The 18,707-nt window shown below is 43.7% G+C and overlaps 1 long non-coding RNA gene across 2 annotated transcripts; it reads left to right on the top strand.

The window, feature by feature from the left end:
* Positions 1–5,853: 5,853 nt before the first annotated feature.
* Positions 5,854–11,705, top strand: LOC131482532 (uncharacterized). 2 transcript variants are annotated; one of them, XR_009247070.1, is made up of 4 exons: positions 5,854–5,910; positions 6,068–6,175; positions 6,797–6,875; positions 9,264–11,705. It is a non-coding gene; the product is annotated as an uncharacterized LOC131482532 (long non-coding RNA). The 2 variants fall into 2 exon arrangements; XR_009247071.1 differs by lacking the exon at positions 6,797–6,875.
* The last annotated feature ends 7,002 nt before the right edge of the window (positions 11,706–18,707 follow it).

Below are 18,707 nucleotides of genomic sequence, written 5' to 3'. Positions count from 1 at the left end.
ATGTCTCCACTGTGGTTGTGACAGATGGGCTTCACTGACGCAGACATACTGTTAGGGGCTTAGCAATAGATTAAAAAAACCACCACAATACTGTGTAACATAATAAAAATGTATTGTAATGTACATCATAACTTGTGGCCAAGGTTAAATTTGCAGTCGGAGTATGAAAGTCATATTCCATTATACAAAATAGATGTTACACAGAAAAGCATTAAAGATGAGTTGACTCAACCATTTATTTTTAGTTTATATTTTATTCTATTTTCTTTGGCGCTATTTATGCAATATATTTTTAATCATATGTGCCCTTCACCCCCACTTTGGTACAAGGAGCAACCTGTGATCTTCACATGGCCTGAGCTTGGTGGATTCATGTTTCATGCTGCTGAAAGGCTTTGGTGTGTTAGAAAATGACTGTTTGTGTGTTTTGCTTCTTTCTAAGATTCTTAATAGAGCTGAGGCCAACAGTGACTTCTGAGCAGGTTTCCTTTCACTTTTGCGGATTCTTTGCAAACAAGTTATGTAGTCCTGGGCCCTTTCTTACTCTTTCAAGAGGTTACAAAGACAGGAGAGCAGAGAGTGATGTGAGAGAGCCTGAGGAAGGTGGACTGGGCACAGGAAGGTGGCATTGTCTCTTTCGTTGAGGACAATGATCATATGTCCCAAAACTCACTGCAAATTCACCAGCATGCTCTGCAGGTGTTCACTGGGAGGCGGTGTCTTTACCATTTAGGCCAGATCCTGGGACCCATGCTGCTTAAAAGACACTAACTTTGACTTAGAAAACCTTTGGTTTTGGCATATGTTGTTTTAGCCAAAGCTGGCAACCTTTTAGGGGGCATTGGAGATTCTCAAAGGGCAGTGTATGCTGTAAAACAGAGGCATTAGGAAGACTCATAGCCCAGGTGGTGGCTCAGTTGGGGGATGCTGGGTTGATGTTCTTGAGGTGGGGTTGGCCATTAACCCTGGGAAGCCTAGAATGATAATAGGTGGGGACTTCTTTTTGGAGGAAACAATCACTGTATCTTAGAAAGACTGAGTTCTCATTTTTTTTCAGATAATTGAACGTTAAGCATAATCCAACCTACCTGTATGGAGTTAACTGAAATACCAGGAAAGCCCTACTGCCCCTAGGAGCACTGTTCAATAGAAACAAAATGTAGGCAACAAATGTAAACCACACACACACATACAATTACAAATTAACTAAAAAAGTGAGAACAGGTGAAATTCACTTTAATATATTGTTCATTTAGCCAACTACTCTAACTTCAAAATATTCTTAGTATAAAATGAGATGTTCTACGTCCTTTTCTAGGAAACTTTGTATTCACTCGTATTTAAAGCACAACTGGAGAGCAAGCGTTGTGAGTCCGTTAAGCCACTGTCTGTGATACTGGAATCCTACATGAGCACCAGTTTGAATCCGGGCTGCTCTTTTTCCAATCCAGCTTCCTGTTACTGTGACTTGAGGAAGCAGCACAGGATGATTCAAGTGCTTGAACCCATGCCACCCATGTAGGAGACCTGGATGGAGTTCCTGCCTCCTGCCTTCAGCCTGGTCCATCCTTGTGGGCTGCAGGTATCTGGGGAATGAATCAGCAGATGGAAGAGCTCTCTCTTTCTCTCCCCTCTCTCTGTAACTCTGCCTTAAAAAAGAAGAAAAAGAAGAAGAAGAAATCGCTTTTTTAAAACAAATGAAGAAACAAGAAAAATTGGTGACTACTTTCCAATTGTCATCAGCCCCAAGTGCCCACTAGCCAGCATGTTGGACAGTAGAGATTGCAGATTGTTCTCCTTTGAAGTCCTGCCATCAAGGTGGTGTGGGAAATGGATTAGGGAATTGTTACCTATCCTGACTCAGGTTCCCCTTCATGAGTTTGTATTTTAATCACTTTGCAGTTTTTAACACAAGAGCTGAATTCTTACATCTCTTTCTGACATGGCAGTTGGATTTAAATACCAAGGGAGTTGAGATACTGGGATACCAGTTTCCCAGTTGGATACTGGGTTGTGGGTTCAAACTGGGATTCCAGGGAATCGGTTTCATCAAAAAAAAAGTCCTCAAGTAACACCAGCTCTGTGTGCCAGCCATCACTTTTACAAAATCAGTCTAAGGGAACCCGGTTTTATTCCAATCTGAACCATGATATGGGAAGAGGAGCCTCAGTTAAAGACATAGACGCAGATGGAAGGCAATTTAAAGACAGAATGGCAGTCCCAGGCAGAGGAGGGGCTTGTACAGGTGGCCTGAGATGCTGCACTACTGTGTGTGGGATCCATCCCGCAGGCTGCAGAGGATTTGGACAGAGGGAGGTAGGGAGTATTCTTGGGGGAGGGTACAGCAGCCACAGATAAGAGCCTGATGTGGGAATAAAAGTCATATTAAGAAACTTTCTGAATAAGGAAGAAATGGGGAGCAGGCAGGAGCAGCGCTGGGGTATCCTTCCCTGCCAGATCTTTCCTGGAAAATCAGCTGCCAGCCAGAGAACACTCTTTTGACACCTGTGTCTTCTGCATGGCCCTGAAAGTGGGTCAGCCTCCGCAGAGGGGACCAGGCCACTTGAGATAAATATGAAAGACGACCACAGACACGGTCGGAGGCTCTGATAATCACCAGGACGACTGCGCGCTCAGGGAAGAGTGGCTCTTATCTTAGACCATCTCTCTGCTGCAAACTCTTGTCCCAGGAATAAAGCTGGATAGAGGCCTCAGAGGAAACAAAATGCCCAGACATCTCCAGAGGTTCCAAAGACATGCTGCTTTTGCATCAGTGCTTGCTTTAATATTAGGGTTCTTTCTGTCACGAACTGACACAATTCTACACACACACATCACATATACACATACCACAAACACATCACATCACACACAAGTATGAAATACACACACACCCCACCATACACAGAAATTACATACCATACACTACATGCTTTCCACACATGCATGCATTCCACACATGCCACAGATATATCCGACATATATGACACACACCACATACCATACACACATCATAACATATGACACATATGCGTATACCATGATACACTCACACACCCCCCACACAAACGTGCACCACATATCACACGCACTGTTTTCACACCACAGCATACCACACAACATACTACATATATATCACACCAAACATACACACAACACTACATAACACATACATGTCATATACCACATATGAAAAACACAACATATATACACATACCCACACATAATACACATACCACACACACCCCAACCATACCCCACATATATCACACATACGCATACATACCACACAGCAAAAACACACCATACATGCACATCCCACATACCTCGCACATGCACACACATCCACACCACATAGACACCGCATATATACACAACACACTACATGCTACATGCACACCACACACACCTATACCATTCCACATGCACACACACATATACACACATCATACCACATATCTACACATAACACACATATCCACACACACCACACATATACATGCACACACAAATGCAGAGTTCATGCTCTATGTACATACACTCTACATGCCCCTTTACTCCCTTAACAGTACGTCCAGACATTCCTCACACACACAGACACATTCCACACATGTGCCTGCACATTCAAAACCACATGTGTCTTGGCAACATGGAGGCCAGGCAGAGCTACTCTAATCTGAGAGCTGTGGATGTTTGAAGACTGAAGGCTCAGCTGATGTATGAGATTGTTAATCAGACATCCAAACAGGTAGCTGTAGAAATGACCCCGGGGGCACACTTGTCCCCTCCTCTTTTCTCTTCTGTCAGTTCTCCATCAATTTCAATATTCCTCAAACTTACCTGTCACTTTTCTCTTCATCCTCAGATCTACCTTTTTCAGGCTTCAGTTGGGTCCACACATATGGATTTAGAAAAGGTCCAATTGTTTTTGTAAATGGTTTTCTGCTGGTCTGGGTGGGGGTAGGGTGCTTCCAAAACTACCCTGTGTCCTTGTGCCCTTTGCCTGGGCAGGGCCATCTCCAGCCTCTTCTCTGTACTATGCTTGACAGCGGGAACTGTTTATCTGGATCTGAATCTGAACACTGTGCTATTTTTCTTTTTAAAACAATTTTACTGATGTTTAAATTTCAAGTATTTGGGAAGGGGAGAGAGAGCAAATGGAGAGAAGGAGAGGGAAAAAAGAGAAAAGAAGAAAGACCAAGAAGAAAAGAATAGGAATAATAATAATAAGAAGAAGAATGTGTGTGTGTGTGGATAGAGAGAGAGAAAGAGAGAGAGAGAGAGACAAAGACAATTAATCTTTTATTTGTTGGTTTATTCCTCAAACGCCTGCAGCAGCAGGGGCTTGGCTTGGCTGAAGCCAGGATTCAGGGAGCCAATCGAAGGCACCCATGAGAGTGGCAGGGACCCAAGTACTTGAGCTGTCACTTACTGCCCCTCAGGGTCTGCATTAACAGGAAGCTAGAATTGTCAGTGGAGGGCAGGACTCAAAGTCAGGCATGTTGATATATGATGTCAGCTTCCCAGTGCCCACTCCTCTGTACTATTGCCTAGGGTTCTTTGGGTAGAAAACCTAGGCAGGTGTCATTTTTGTTTTAGTCCTGAATTCATTCTACTCTGCAGAACGAGACCCAACTGGGTAAGTACAGAATGCATAGTAGGATGGATAAATACAAGAGTGTTAGCTTAGAAATAATTCCATTTTTTCCAGTTAAATCTTGATCTTATACCCCGGCCCAAGGGTGTGAGATAAAGCCCTACTTTTGTGCAGAGATCTGACACCATCCAACTCTATTCCAGGCAAATTCTTTGTCCTATCCCTGACTCTCATTGCCATGATGATAGGTTAAGTGAGCCATATATACTACCACAGGTAAAGTAAATTGACCCACCAAAGACAGCCAGATGCAAAAACAGCCCTGATGTGCAGGAAAATCCCGGCAACAGAATATCTGACCAGTACAGGTGCAGAAAATTGTATTCTGGTTCTCCAGGTAGGTGAGGTTCTGCTCTGCCCCCTGGGCCATGCATTCTCCAAGATTGAGGGATGAAGTCAATATTAGGTTTAAGGAGCTTCTCCATCCTGAGGCCACAGTTTGCCTTTGACAGTCTGGTTAGTTTGCTCCAAAATGGGAGGATCACATGCACCCCAGGGATCCCAGGGACAAGGATACTGATTCCAATCGTCCGAAAGGGAAACCAGTACGCACTGTGTGCTGAAAAATACTGTGTCCGGTATTTTCAAACACATTATTTTTCTTAATGGGTTTCCCAACCACCCATGAACAGAGATTATTTTAGATAGAACTGAAATTCCTCTAAAATAGCAGCTCACTGAATGTCACACAGATGGCTATTAAACATCCAGACCTGGCATCTTCACCCCGAGATCTTTGCCATGAACTGACTTTGAATGATGAAGCATGGGATGGACTGGATGGATATAGGACAGTGGAAAGCATAGCATGCATTTGAATGCACTTCCAACTTCCTTTTCCCTCTTCCCCAAATGGGTCTGAAATGCTACTTCCACATTACAATGGGGCATCCTAGTGTGTAGGTCCAAGAATTTTCAGGAAGGTGAGTCTTGCAAGGGACACGTCTCTCTAATAGAGGCTTGCCAAATGATACCTGACCCTGTGTAAGAGCTCAGCAGGGGCTGAAGGCACCCCCAGGACTGGTGCAGCTGTCCTGTGCTTTGAGTCTGTGCATAAAGCTGTTTGTGCCTGATTACTTTCTGCCTTTACCAGGCTCACTTTCCTCTGCCCTTTCCTGTGTGGCTTCTTTGCTTTTCTGCTTTCTTTTCAGGACTCTGAGTTGCTAGGCAACTCCAGTCTGGAGCTGAGGTTCTCACCATGGTGAGCAGCTTCCATGCAGGAACCTGGAGTCTGATGGAGCTCATGATTACAGGTGTCTGTAAAGAAGGGAAGGCCTCAGCACCAGCCCCCCTCCTTTCATCCCCTGCTTGCCTCCCACAGACAGGAAATGGGAGGTGTGGGCAGGGGAAGCAGACCTTTATTTAGGCCACTTGCCATTTCTCTTTCCTGTTTTGTTCTCTCTTCCTAAGCTGCAGGACTTCTCCAGGCAGACCCCAGCATCCTCTTGCTGTTTTGGCTTCCTACTGCTTTACTCTGAGGGCCCAGAGGGACCGTGGCAGTACCAGAACTGAGTAGAGGTAAAACCTAGAGAACAGCTTGAGGCACAAATGTAAATGTTTACTGAGTCTGCATCTTATGCCAGCTACCACCACGCTTGGTGCTGAGGCTTCTGCAGGCAAGGCAACACGCAGAGTCTGATCTCACAGAGCTAATATTTATGCTGAATAACGCAGTCAGCAGATAATAGACAATTAAACAGACAATGTGACTTCGGATGTGGTTTTGATGGTTCTCCCTGGGGGAACTATATTGCTCAGAGCTGAAGGGCTCTGGATTCCCAAACCAGGAGCCCATCCCTGTGGCATGTTGGGGGAGTAGCACCAAGCAGGTCTGATGGCAGAGGTGCTCTTAAACCAATGGCTGGTTTCCCATGATCCCTACTGTGTGTCAATATTCTGTCCAGGGTGCCTGCAGGGCTGAGAGGGTAGGCTAATAGCACCACTCTGTCTGAACTAGCCTCCTGATTGAAAGCTGCAGAATTCTTGGAAATATCTGACATAATATTGGCCAATCAGAACTAAGTGATAAGTTGAGGAAGGGTATGTGATCTCACTTTAGCCAATCAGAGTCCACTCCTGGACGGTGGAAAGGAGAGCTCTTTTTCCGCTGGAAGAATTGTACTGCTCTGTTATCCTCAGAAAGAGTGCCATCAGCCCAGAGACAATGAAGACATGTGGGTCAGAGGCTGTTGCATCTCCGGAACTACAAGATTCACAAGTCAGTACATTTATTTCTAAATGCTCTATTTGTTTTTATTCATTTATTAAGCCAGTGCTGCAGTTGGACTGCACCCCCCAAGTCGCTGTGTGGCAAGATTCATCCCCAGTGGGCTGGGGATGTTGAGAGGCAGATCCTCTAGGAGATGGTTGCTCCTGGAGCTCTGCCCTCGTGATTGGATTCATGCTGTTCCTGTGGGAGGGACCTAGTTCTCCAGGAGTGCTCCTGACTCAAAGATGGGTTTGGCCCTAATCCCCTGCTACCTCACTCTCATGCACTCTTACTTTTCCACCTCTCTCCATGGAATGATGCACTGAGAACGCTTGACCTTAGCCTGTTATTTGCCAGAACTACACAAGGCAAATTTGCTCTGTATAAATCAATTAGTCTCAGATGTTCTGTTGCAATGGTAGCAAATGGATCAAGAGTCCATGTGCAGTGATTTTCTCAGTTTGGCTTGTAGGGTTTCTTATCTATTGATCTTTGTTGCTTTGCACTTTTCCTGGATTCTATCTAGAGCAGTCCTCTAGCCTGAGGATGAGCCACCTTCATGATAGTGTAGATGACATCAACAATGATGCTGAGGAATGCCCAGCTAGTGAGGAACTACAAAGAACATCTCTCAATAAAGGGCAGCAACAATAACAACATTAAGGGAAAGTGATTTTGGAAGCTCCCTTCGGTTTCCAGTCAGGAGCCACCTTTGCTTTTTAAAGATATTTGTTTATTTGAAAAACAGGGGGAGAGAGGGAGGGGGAGAGAGAGAGAGAAAGAAAGAAAGAGAGAGAGAGAGAGAAAGAGAGAGAGAGAATCTTCTGTTCACAGGTGTGCTTGGCCACAATAGTTTGGGTTGGGACAAGATGAAGCTAGGAACCAGGAGCTCCAGCTTGGTCTCCCACATAGGTGGCAGAAATTCAAGCACTTAACTTATCACCTGCTGCTTGCCAAAGTGCATCAGCAGGAAGCCGGGACTAATACTTTGATCTGGGAGGTGGGCCTACAAAGCAATAGTTCAACCCACTGTTCCGTGATGCCTGCCCTAAGAGTTACCTTCTTTCTTTCAACACTGGGCTGTCTGTGCTTTGTCTCCTCAGAGCCCTGCCTTCCGCCTGTGCTCATCTGAATAAATGACATCAAGGCATTGATAGCAAAGATTGCCTCAGGGGCTTGTAATCCTGTGTGTCATTTTGACATTTGGAGTTTAATCCTTCATGTCCCAATCCATGAAACTGGAAACCTCATGGTGTGTGTTCAGGGACTGAGGCAGACTGTTGGGAGGGAGCTTAGCAACTTCTCCTCCTGAAGTCCTAAACTTCTTACTCTGAAGTGCTTTGGCTCAGGTGCTTTGCCTTTGCCGAGGACCAACTCATCACTGCGAAATTCCTGGTGTCTACCACTGTCAAAAGGCCACAGACTTCCCTAGAAGGAGAGGGAAATCTTATGAGGAAATAGCCCTTGGAAACAGGCATGTGATGTGCCCCACAGTCCTGGGGCAGCTTTGCAGGCAGGGCATCAGTGTCCCACCTAGAAAGTGGAGGTGTCTGTTAGCTGGCCCCAAGTCCTTTCCAGCACTGATATCTTGCCTGTGTTAGCTGTGATGCTAAACGTCCTGCAAACCTTCTGTGATTAAGGGTGGCAGTGGCCTCCCATGAACACAGGGTATTCACGGGTGGATACTTTCCACAGTGCATATCCATTTTACAATATACTCATTATTTTCTTCTTCCCTCTGGTTGGATCCAGTGTTATTTTGTGGCTTGTGCTATTCCACACAGGGAAATGGATGGGAACCACAAAGAGCTTAGTCACAACAGTTAGACTATTTGGATTCTAGCCTGAAAGTGTTCATTGTCCAGGCTACTAAGATCTTGAAGGAGATGCACTATTGCTCTGGGTCTGTTCTGTCATCTGTAAAATGGGAATAACTCCATTTCTCTCTGTTCTCAAAGTGGGCTGCAACTGTATTTTTATTTTAAAAGTGTCTTTATTTGAGAGAGAGAGAGAGAGAGATCTTTATCTCCTATTTGCAGGTTCATACCTGTGTCTGTTATAGTTGTGCCAGGCCAAAGTATGGAGTCAAGAACTCAATCTAGGTCTTTTACATGGGTGGTAGAGGCCCAAGTACCTGAACCTTCACCCACTGCTTCGCAGGTTGCAGTCTGTAAGAAATTGCATGGGAAACTAGAACTCAGGCAGCCCAACAGAGGATGCAGGTGTCACAAATATTGGCTTAGTTTTCTGCTCCACAGTACCCCACCACAGTGGTGACTTAGGTAATGTATTAAATGAACATGCAAGGAAAAGATGCTGTATGAGATATCAGGTAACCTTTCTGTTTTCTATTCAGAGAAAACCAGTGTGTAATTTTTTCTTTTCCCCCACATTCAGGTTTTTGTGACAAAAGCCATACTTACCATGCCATTCAAGTTTGACCTCGACAAGATTAAAGTCTTGTATTGTAGGTGCATTTCTGGGGATCTGGTGCCCTGGCTACCCGAGGATCTGTCTCCAACAAAGATTGGTGATGACATTGTTTATCTAGGTAACCAGTGACTTGGATGAATTTAGGGATTACAGTAGAACCTGTCATTCAGAACTGACAGGCCAGACAGAGGGGGTACCTTGTGCTTCTGACCTGATCATCAAAATTTAGGGAACCAGCTAGAGAAAGAAGCAGGGAAGCATTAAGCACAGTGGAAACTTCACCTTTGATGCTGTTGTCAACATTGCCCAAGAAAAGCAGCACCGAGTTTTGGCCAAAGAACTGTCTGGAACCATCAGAGACATCCTGGGGCCTGTGCTGTGAGTGAACAGTGGTGTCAATGACTGCCACCTTCATGATCTCATAGATGACCTCAATAGTAGTGCTGAGGAATGCCCAGTGAGTCATGAACCACAAAGGGAAAACTCTCAACAAAGAATTTTCTGGTAGCCAGAAAAAAATCTCAGGGGAAACTGTTTAATTTTGGAAATGCACCCAGGAAAACAGTGTTAGTCTTCTGCCAGCCCCTAGGAAGGAGATGCTGTAAAGCCCTTGCTTTGACAATGGGGAGTGAGGTAGGGGTTCAGAGAGGGGAAGATGTCAGCCAGCGTCACACAGCAAGTCATGGGACTAAAGTGCAGTCTGTAGGCAGGGCAGGGGGCCTCTTGGCTTGCTAGCCCCTCCTTTCCAAGCTAGATTTGAGTCAGAGCTGAGGCAAATGCTTAGGCAAGGAAAACTGTCTCGCCAGCTTGCTCCACAGGGAAGGAGAGTCCGTGAAATGATATGAAGCCGAAAATAGCGTGCCTTAGGAAAGAAACTACCAGCCGATGACTAGTTTGTGGTGGAGGTGTGGGGCCCTCCTCCAGGAAGGTGGGAGTTGAAAAGGGACCATGATGCCACTGCCTGAACACTGAAGCTCTGGGCTGGGACTCAGAATCCGTGTCACAAGAACAGGGTCCCGCTGGAGTAGCTCAATCTGCAAGCACTTTCCTGCTGGGGTCTGCAGAACATCCTGACAGAGGCCATGGCTTGAACAGGGGCCAAGGATTTATCCAGAAGCAGCAAGCCCTGTACAAAGACGATCCTGGATTTAGAACAGATGAAAGGTACTTTGAGGGAGTTCAAAGAACGGGCACTTGCTCCCCGATGGCTGCTTGCTGGATATTTTGAGAGGCGACTGGGGCATGATTTCCCTCTCTGCTTCTCCCCGGGGTCTTTTCCAACACGGTTTCTCTCCGTTAGTATATTCCAGAGCTTTCAAGCTGGAAAGTCTTAATATGGAAATTCCTGCCGCCGTGGGAACAGGCCTCTCCCAGTTGGGGCTTGCTAAAGCTGTTATTTCGATAATGTTAATGGTGATGATTAATTGGCACTAATGCTGAAGTTATGAGGCCAACCTGTTTAGGTCCTTGGGAAGGTGGAGTACCTACACACAGATGAGGATGGAGAGAGCGATGATGATGAAAGCAATGGCGGGGAGCTGCATTTTGGGAATTTGCTGTGAAATGTAGGGAACTCACTTAAGCTTGAACTTCATTTTCTTGTCTGGCAAAGTAAATTATTGGCAGAAAAAAAAAATCATCCTCTGGGAAGGGTAAAAGAAACACCTTTTGCCTGTGATCAATTCCTGTCCAACCAAATACTTGGTGTTAAGTATGTAAAACTCCATTATCACCAGCTTTCTGGTGGATGATGTAATGAGCACACCAAGGTGTGCATTGAGGAACAAACTAAAGCTGATATGAATGGCCACAAAGCAAACCAGTGACTGCTGAAATGTGGGAGTAATATAAAATGGAGTCACCGTCCTCACTTCTCTGCTTTGAAAGACACCTGGGGGTAGGGATGAGAAAGCCAACTAGCAAAACCTTCAGGATTGGAGACAATCCATCTGCCTGAGAGTGGGAGCTCCCTCCTCAGGGCATTTGCTTCCTAAGAGGGTTCTGGAGAGGAAAATATTTACCCCAATATGGGATCCAATGGTAGATGAGCATTGAGTAGGCCCCCTTCTCTTCAGACCACATCAAATAGGTGACACCACCGGCCTCTTCATAGAAGGAATGTCAGTGTTCTTTAAACGGGCATGTAGGATGGGAAACCTTGTAGTCACGTTGGAAAATACAATCCGCCATGGATGAGGTAGGCCCAGATATTAACAGGTTCCAAATGGATTTTTGCTGAGCAATCAATACTTTCAAACCAGGGGTGATTAGACAGCACTTCAAGGAAACATGCACAAATATGTGTAACATGATAGTAGTGGCTAAAAGAGTGTGAAGGGTGCATGAATTACCTGTCTTTCATGATGGGTATAGTTTCTGAGAAATGCGTGCTTAGTCAGTTTCATCATGGTGTGAGTATCATAGAGTGTACTTAAATCAACAGATATTGGTGTCACTAAGATGTGAGATCTTATGGAGCCACTGCTGCATGAGTTCTGTTGTTGACAAAAACATTATATGGTGCAGTTAGTGGGGTCAGAATAGTCAGAGCAGACGTTATGGAGGAATTAGGAACTTGAGCTGATTTGAGGTTTTGGTAGGGTGTATTCAGTTATGCTTCATTTATATTCACCCTCCTCCCAAACCCCCTCCTGAAAAGACACACTAGTAAAATGATGCCTACTAGAATTCTCCTATCCTGTTAGTGCTGCCACTTTGCCCCCACCGAGAGACATATCAGAACATTTGCAGTTAGAATCCTGGAATATTTTGTGAATGTTTTCCTTCATTATTGAAGATTCTTCTAAAGTATAATCTTGGATGTATGCGTAGCATTCTGTTGTGTGAATAATTATACTGTGATTTACTTTTCAACCTCTTGCTGTTGGAAATTAGTTTCCTATCTTGTTATTTTTCCTTTGCAAAAAAACCACGAAAAAACAACACCAACAATGAAAAAACACTGTGATGAAAATTTTGAAGCACAAATTGTGGTGCTCATCTGTGATCATACTTCTAGGAGTAATTCCTAAAGATAGAATTAGTGGTTAAAGTACATATGTTTTTTGAGGCCAGCACAATAGTTCTACTTGCTAATCTTTGCCTGAAAGCAGAAAAATAAATCTTCAACAGAAAATATACACTTAAAAAAAAGATTCATTTATGTATAAAGGAGAGGGGAAGGGAGGGGAGAGAGGGCTTTTTATTCATTGGTTCACTCTTCACAACAGCTTGAGTTGGGTCAACTTAAATTCAAGAATCAGAAACTGGGGCCCAGCGTGGTGGCCTGGTGGCCTAGTGGCTAAAGTCCTTGCCTTGAACGCACCAGGTTCCCATATGGGCGCCAGTTCTAACCCTGGCAGCCACGCTTCCCATCCAGCTCCCTGCTTGTGGCCTGGGAAAGCAGTGGAGGACAGCCCAAAGCCTTGGAACCCTGCACCCGCGTGGGAGACCCAGAAGAACTCCTGGCTCAGCTCTAGCTGTTGTAGTCACTTGGGGAGTGAATCATCGGATGGAAGATCTTCCTCTCTGTCTCTCTTCTTTCTATATATCTGACTTGGCAATTTAAATAAAATAAATCTTAAAAAAAAAAAGAATCAAACTGCATCTAGGTCTCCTACATGGGAGGCAGAGACTCAAGTGTTTGGGCTCTCCTGTTTTCCAGACACATTGGAAAGCTATATCAGAAAACAGAGTATCAAGAACTCAAATCAGGCACCTGATAGGATATGTGAGGGTCCCAAGTGGCTGCTTAACTTACTGGATCACACCTGTCACAGCATATACACTTTTTAGTAAAGATTTATTTGTTTTTATTTGAAAGGCAGATTTACACAGAAAATAGAGTAGATCTTCCATTTTCTGGGTTCACTCCCCAAAGGGCCACCACAGCTAAAGCTGAGCTGATCTGAAGCCAGGAGCTTTTTCCAGGCTTCTCACATGGGGACAGGGTCCCAAGGACTGGACTTGAGCCATCCTTTCCCAGGTCATCAGCAGAGCTCTGGATCAGAAGTGGAGCAGACAGGGCAAGAACTGAAACCTATATGGAATGCTGGCATCAAAGGGTGGAGGATTAGTCTGCTGAGCTGTGGCACTGGCCTCATGGTATTCACTTTTAAAAATCTCATTGTGCGTCTTGCCATGGTGTCTTTCAGGATACCATGCTATCCAGTCAGCCAGTAGGGTGAGAGCTCATGTATATGTTCTCTGGTTTGTCAATATTGCTTGCTACTGATAATCAAGGAAGGTGTCTTATTTGAGAAACCAAAATGGGCTATCCTCTGAGTTTATCTAATTATGTGAATGGTAACATTCACTCTCATATTTCTTTATCATCTGGATTTCTTTTTCTGTGATTCGTTGTTTAAGTGCATTGCCTGTTTTTTTTATATTGGCATTTTCTGCTATTGATGGATAATAGCCCTTTATAAATTATTAATCTTTTATTTAGCATATATGGTGCAAACACTTTTTTCTTTCCAATTTGGCCTTTTGTCTTCCAGCTTTGTTTATGATGTGTTTTTAGATGTAGGGACTTTTTTAGTGTTTGCATGGTCAAATCTAGCAATCTTTTTTATTTGTATATTTTTCTTTTTCTCTTATGCACAAAAGGCTTTAGCCATATGCTCATAATTCTACCTTGTTTTTCCTTTGTGTTTACATTCATACACACAGACATTCAACCAACCAATTAATCCTGAATCTAATTGGATTATATCTTTAAATATATTTTGTCGGGGTCTCTTGAAGATGTTTTTCAAACATTTGCTCAGAAATTGACCAGGGATTAGACAGGTAGATGGGGAAGAGTCAGTATCCTGAACATAGTCTGCATCTATAGAACCTGCAAGAAGCAGAGGGTCCTTTTGGGATTTGGGGGAGACAACTCTGCAGGCAACTGCACTCACATCCTAGAGAATTGGGATGTCAGTCGAGGGGGTTGGTCCTGTAGATGCTGAGTACCACATTAGGTTTGGAATGAAGGAAATTATTTTTCCTGCTTCTTAACACCTGTCAAGGCTTTGGGAGGGAGCAAATTCTCTGGTAAATACTCATCATACTTCATTTGATTCTCACCACTGTCTGTAAGGCAGGTGCTATTATTATCCTTGCTTTATAGATGAAATGATGGGGATTTTGTAAGTGGTAGGACTGGGACCCAGTCCAAACCTGGATATTTCCGAAGCTCTGTAGAAATGATTAAAGTGAAAGCTGCAGAAAATTAATGCAGAAACATTGTGTAGGTTTGAAGGTTGTCAGGGGGACTAGGGTTTGGGAGTTTTATGGACCCTGGAAGATGCACTAATACCAGCTTCTACCAAGATTATGGTCAGTGCAAGAATGGTGATGCTGGAGATGTGGAGGTGATATTAGGGACAAACAGTGGCCTGGAAAGTAGAAGGGAGCTTGCTGGGCTAGGGATTCCTTCTTCTCTCCTTCTTAAGTTTTGCTCTTGGTATTCATCAGCTGCTCTTCATAGCTGATCTTGCGAAGCTGAGTTTTCTTAGGGCTTGGCATTCTTGTGTAGAAGTTGAGAACAGTGTCAAAATTATTTTCTTTCTCATCTATCCACAGTCTTGAACAACGAGAAGGGTGATTCCCGCCACCCCCACCCCCCAGAGGATTGGAATTGTATCTTCTTCGATCAGTAAGCATTCCTGAAGTGTACAAGGGGCACATGAATTGCACTATGGGTGGAGAATCACCCAAGCAGACATGTGAGCAGAGCCTTGTCTTGTTCAAAGTAGAGCAGTCACCCGTATATACAGAAATACCATACAAATACAAGGTACCACCCCTCTCATCCACCTGCCAAAGGGAGGCCTAGTTAATGGGTGTTGGAAGGTCAGAGAAGAGGGAATTATTCCTGTTGGTAGGGCCGGGAGCACATGGAATTGTGAGCTAATAACTAGTTTCTAAGTTGGGATCATGCTGGGCTTGCTAGAAGGAACAGATAAGAATCCTGTGTAATGAGAACTCTCATTCTTTGTTGGAAGCCCTGCGACCTGCCCTCCTCCAGGCTCTGGTGACTCCTTTGGCATTTGTCCCTCCTTTCCCCAGTCCCTGAGGTGGTTTACTTCTCAATCACAATTGTGTGGCACTGTAATTACACTAATAGAGCAAGCTCAGTTGTTTTCTTTCTTTATGCATCGAGATGTTCTAAGGAAGAGGACAAAAGCAGACAAATAAGAAATAAACTGCAGCTCAGTGCACAGTACATGCATCTTTATAAAAAGAATTACAGAACGGGTGCTACTTTTATTCTCTACCAGGCACAAACTAAAGTCCTAACTCTATTTCACAGTCTTCCCTAATAATTCATACTGCATAGATTGTCCACAGCCTGTATGTTTATAACCCCAATTCATTCTGTGGTTTTTGATAGCTGAGCAATAATAAATAGGCATAGGTTTGGAGAAGCGCACTATATAATAGCTGCTCAGACTCCTTGGCCCTCTATACAGGGCCGTGAAGAAGGTTAGGAAGATCCCAGTCACTTAGGGTTTTAGTCCCAGCCCTGTGGGGTTCTTAGCTATCAATTCCAAGCTACATGACCCTGGTGAAGTTGCTGAATTTCTCTAAGTGCCAGTTCACTAATCTATGAAAGGGGAATAATTAATAGCACTCACTCCCTAGTGTTGAGGTGAGGATTTCACAAGGCTGTGGAGTAAGTGTGCAATATGTGAGTGGGATTAATGCAAAATGAGGACAGCCGTAGGTCCCGACTGGATGCATTTCAGTGTATTTCATTGAGCTTTACTAGTGCAGGACCATTTCCTTTTGGGTTCGAAGCCATCATTGCATGGTTGGATCATTGGAGTGCTTAGAATGGGTTTTATCTGGCTTCAGGTTGGTCCTAATGAATCTGCTCTTTGCTTTATCACTTGAATGCTTGTCTGATATTTTGATGAGTGCGATAGGTGTGCAAAATCTAAGGCTGAAATTCTGTAAATGAGTGAATGTTCCCCCTATTATCTGTACGCAGAACAGTAAAACACATGGTCACTATGTTATATCCGTGAATTCTGACCTGCACCTTTCCCTAGGATGTAAGTTCCATGAAGCAGGTGAGGGTCTACCTTAGATATCTATGTTCCCAGCACTTGGCACAGACCTGGCAGATTGTAAACCTGTGCTGAATACTTATTGAATGGATGTGATGACAATATCTTTCCAAGGATTGTTGGACCCTTTATTTTGCAAATTACCTAAATATCACCACAACCTTATGAATGAGGTCTTTTCATCATAATTTATTGGCAGAGCAACAGAGTTTCAGAAAGGTTAGATTACACACCCATGGCTAAAGAATCCAGCACTTTCTCATCCCCAGCCCCTTTCTCCTCCCAGCCTCTTGTTCCCATCATGCCACTTGCTATCCATATGGTACCAGGCAAGACATGAACTCTTCCAAAGAATCACGTGTGCTTAGAATGAGAGCTGCTGCACTGTCTTGGGAATGTTTTAACATTTTCTGGGTATTCACAATCTTGAAAAATAAGTGACTCATCGTGGTATTGTTTTGATGAAGCCTTAAAATGGCTTGTCTATTTTTAACACTGAGTGGCAGTAACTAATAATATTAGGTTCTCTTATCCTGCTCTGAGAGGAGAGAGAAGTGAGAGGCCATGGAGGCTAAGGAGTATCTGGAAGATGAGAGTTTGGGGATCCAACACTGCACAGGATAGGAATTTGCCTATCTGTGTAAATACTTTGCCCTAAAGCCAGACACTCCAGCCCACGTCAGGGCTAATTTCTTGGAAGCTTCGCAGCGATTGTTAGCAGCACTATCTTCTTTATATCTTCCCTGTGATTGTTCACAGTTTCATCTGGAGGCATATCTTTCCAGCTAAACTCTCTCTGTTTTCTCCTTGTATGCTACATTTCTATTTATATAGCTCATCTTCTATCCCAGCATTTCCAGCAATTCTCAAGTTACTGGCACTGTGAAATATTCAACTTTTTCTTCTTTATTGAAAGCATGAATGAATAAACAAATGAATGAATAAATGAGTATATTTGGGGAGGAATTCAGGATTCATCCCAGCATGTTCCAGAAGAGCAAGGAAGACTAGAGGAAGATTGGTGACGTTTTCTAGTGGTTAGTGCAAAGTCAGTCTCCGAGCTCAGGCTTGCAGTAGAGTCTGGCTTCACTGCTCTTTGGCTGTGACATCTTGAATGGATTATTTACCTTCCCTAAACCTCGTTTTTCTTCCTTCTAAAATGGGAGACATGGAAATACCTCTGTCACCTAACTATTGTTATTTAACAATCCATCTCAAGGATTAATGGCTTAAATCAAGCATTGTTTCTACTTCTCATGGGGCTGAGGGTAAACTGCTTGCAGGATTGTCTGATGTAGGCTGGGTTTTGCTGAGATGGAGCTGTTCCATGTATCTCTCATCCTTTTCTAGAACAAAATGGCCAGTATAAGCATATTATTCTTGTGAAAATGGCAAGGTGTAAGAAAGGGAGGAGTGTGTATTTGGCTTCACTGTTGAGACAGCAGTGCTCATAACTGCCTGGGTTTGATACCTGGGTCTGGCTCCTGACTGCTGACTTCCTGTTAATGTAGATGCTAGGAGGTTGAATGAGAGACCTGGATTGAGTTCCTGGCTCTCAACTTTTGGATGGCAAAGCCACTATTCTAGTGAATACTTGGAGAGTGAACTAGCAGGTGGGATCTCTCTATCATCTCTGTCTCTGTCTCTATCTCCGCATCCTCTCTATGTCTCTTTGTGTCTCAATTAAGTAAGTAAAAAAAACAAACAAAAAGAAACAAAACCCCAAAAGAGATGTACAATAAGGCAAGAAGAAACATGCCAGGTATTTTAGGACCTAAATTTGAAAGTGGTACCTTCATTTCCACTCATATGTTGTTGGAAAGAACAAATCACCTAGTCACACTTAAAATGTACATTTCACTGGTGTAGATTTTACCATACCATCTTACTGAACTATTGGAAAAATTGAGAAAGACAGACCCTATCAAAAGTTTTTCAAAGCATCAGGTATACTGTGAATATGCATATGTGATCAGTAGGTTGCACACTTGGTAAATAATATTTAAATATAGTCGCTGTAGTTATAAGTATTATTGTCAGGAATGAGGGAAATTGTCACCCCAAAGAGCAAGACTCACAGGAATCTCATTTGAGAGGAGCGGATGAAGCAGCCTATCTTTGAGTGGTAAAAAGGAAGTTCATTCATTTAGTGATCATCTGTTGGGTACTTGTGTGCCACAGACTGTCAGATGGAGTTAGGCTATATTTTTGTTGCAACCAAAGTTTTTGTCTGTGTGACACATTCCCCCAGGGAAAGATTTACATAAAAAAAAAAACAGGTAAATGATACAGTGGGATAATCTATGGCTTGAAGGATTTCAGGGGAAAGCAAGAGGATTGTGCA

The sequence above is a fragment of the Ochotona princeps genome, chromosome 18, assembly GCF_030435755.1.
Source record: "Ochotona princeps isolate mOchPri1 chromosome 18, mOchPri1.hap1, whole genome shotgun sequence".
Taxonomy (NCBI): domain Eukaryota; kingdom Metazoa; phylum Chordata; class Mammalia; order Lagomorpha; family Ochotonidae; genus Ochotona; species Ochotona princeps.
The sequence above is the reverse complement of the archived record's forward strand: the minus strand, read 5'-3'. Positions and strand labels throughout refer to the sequence as shown.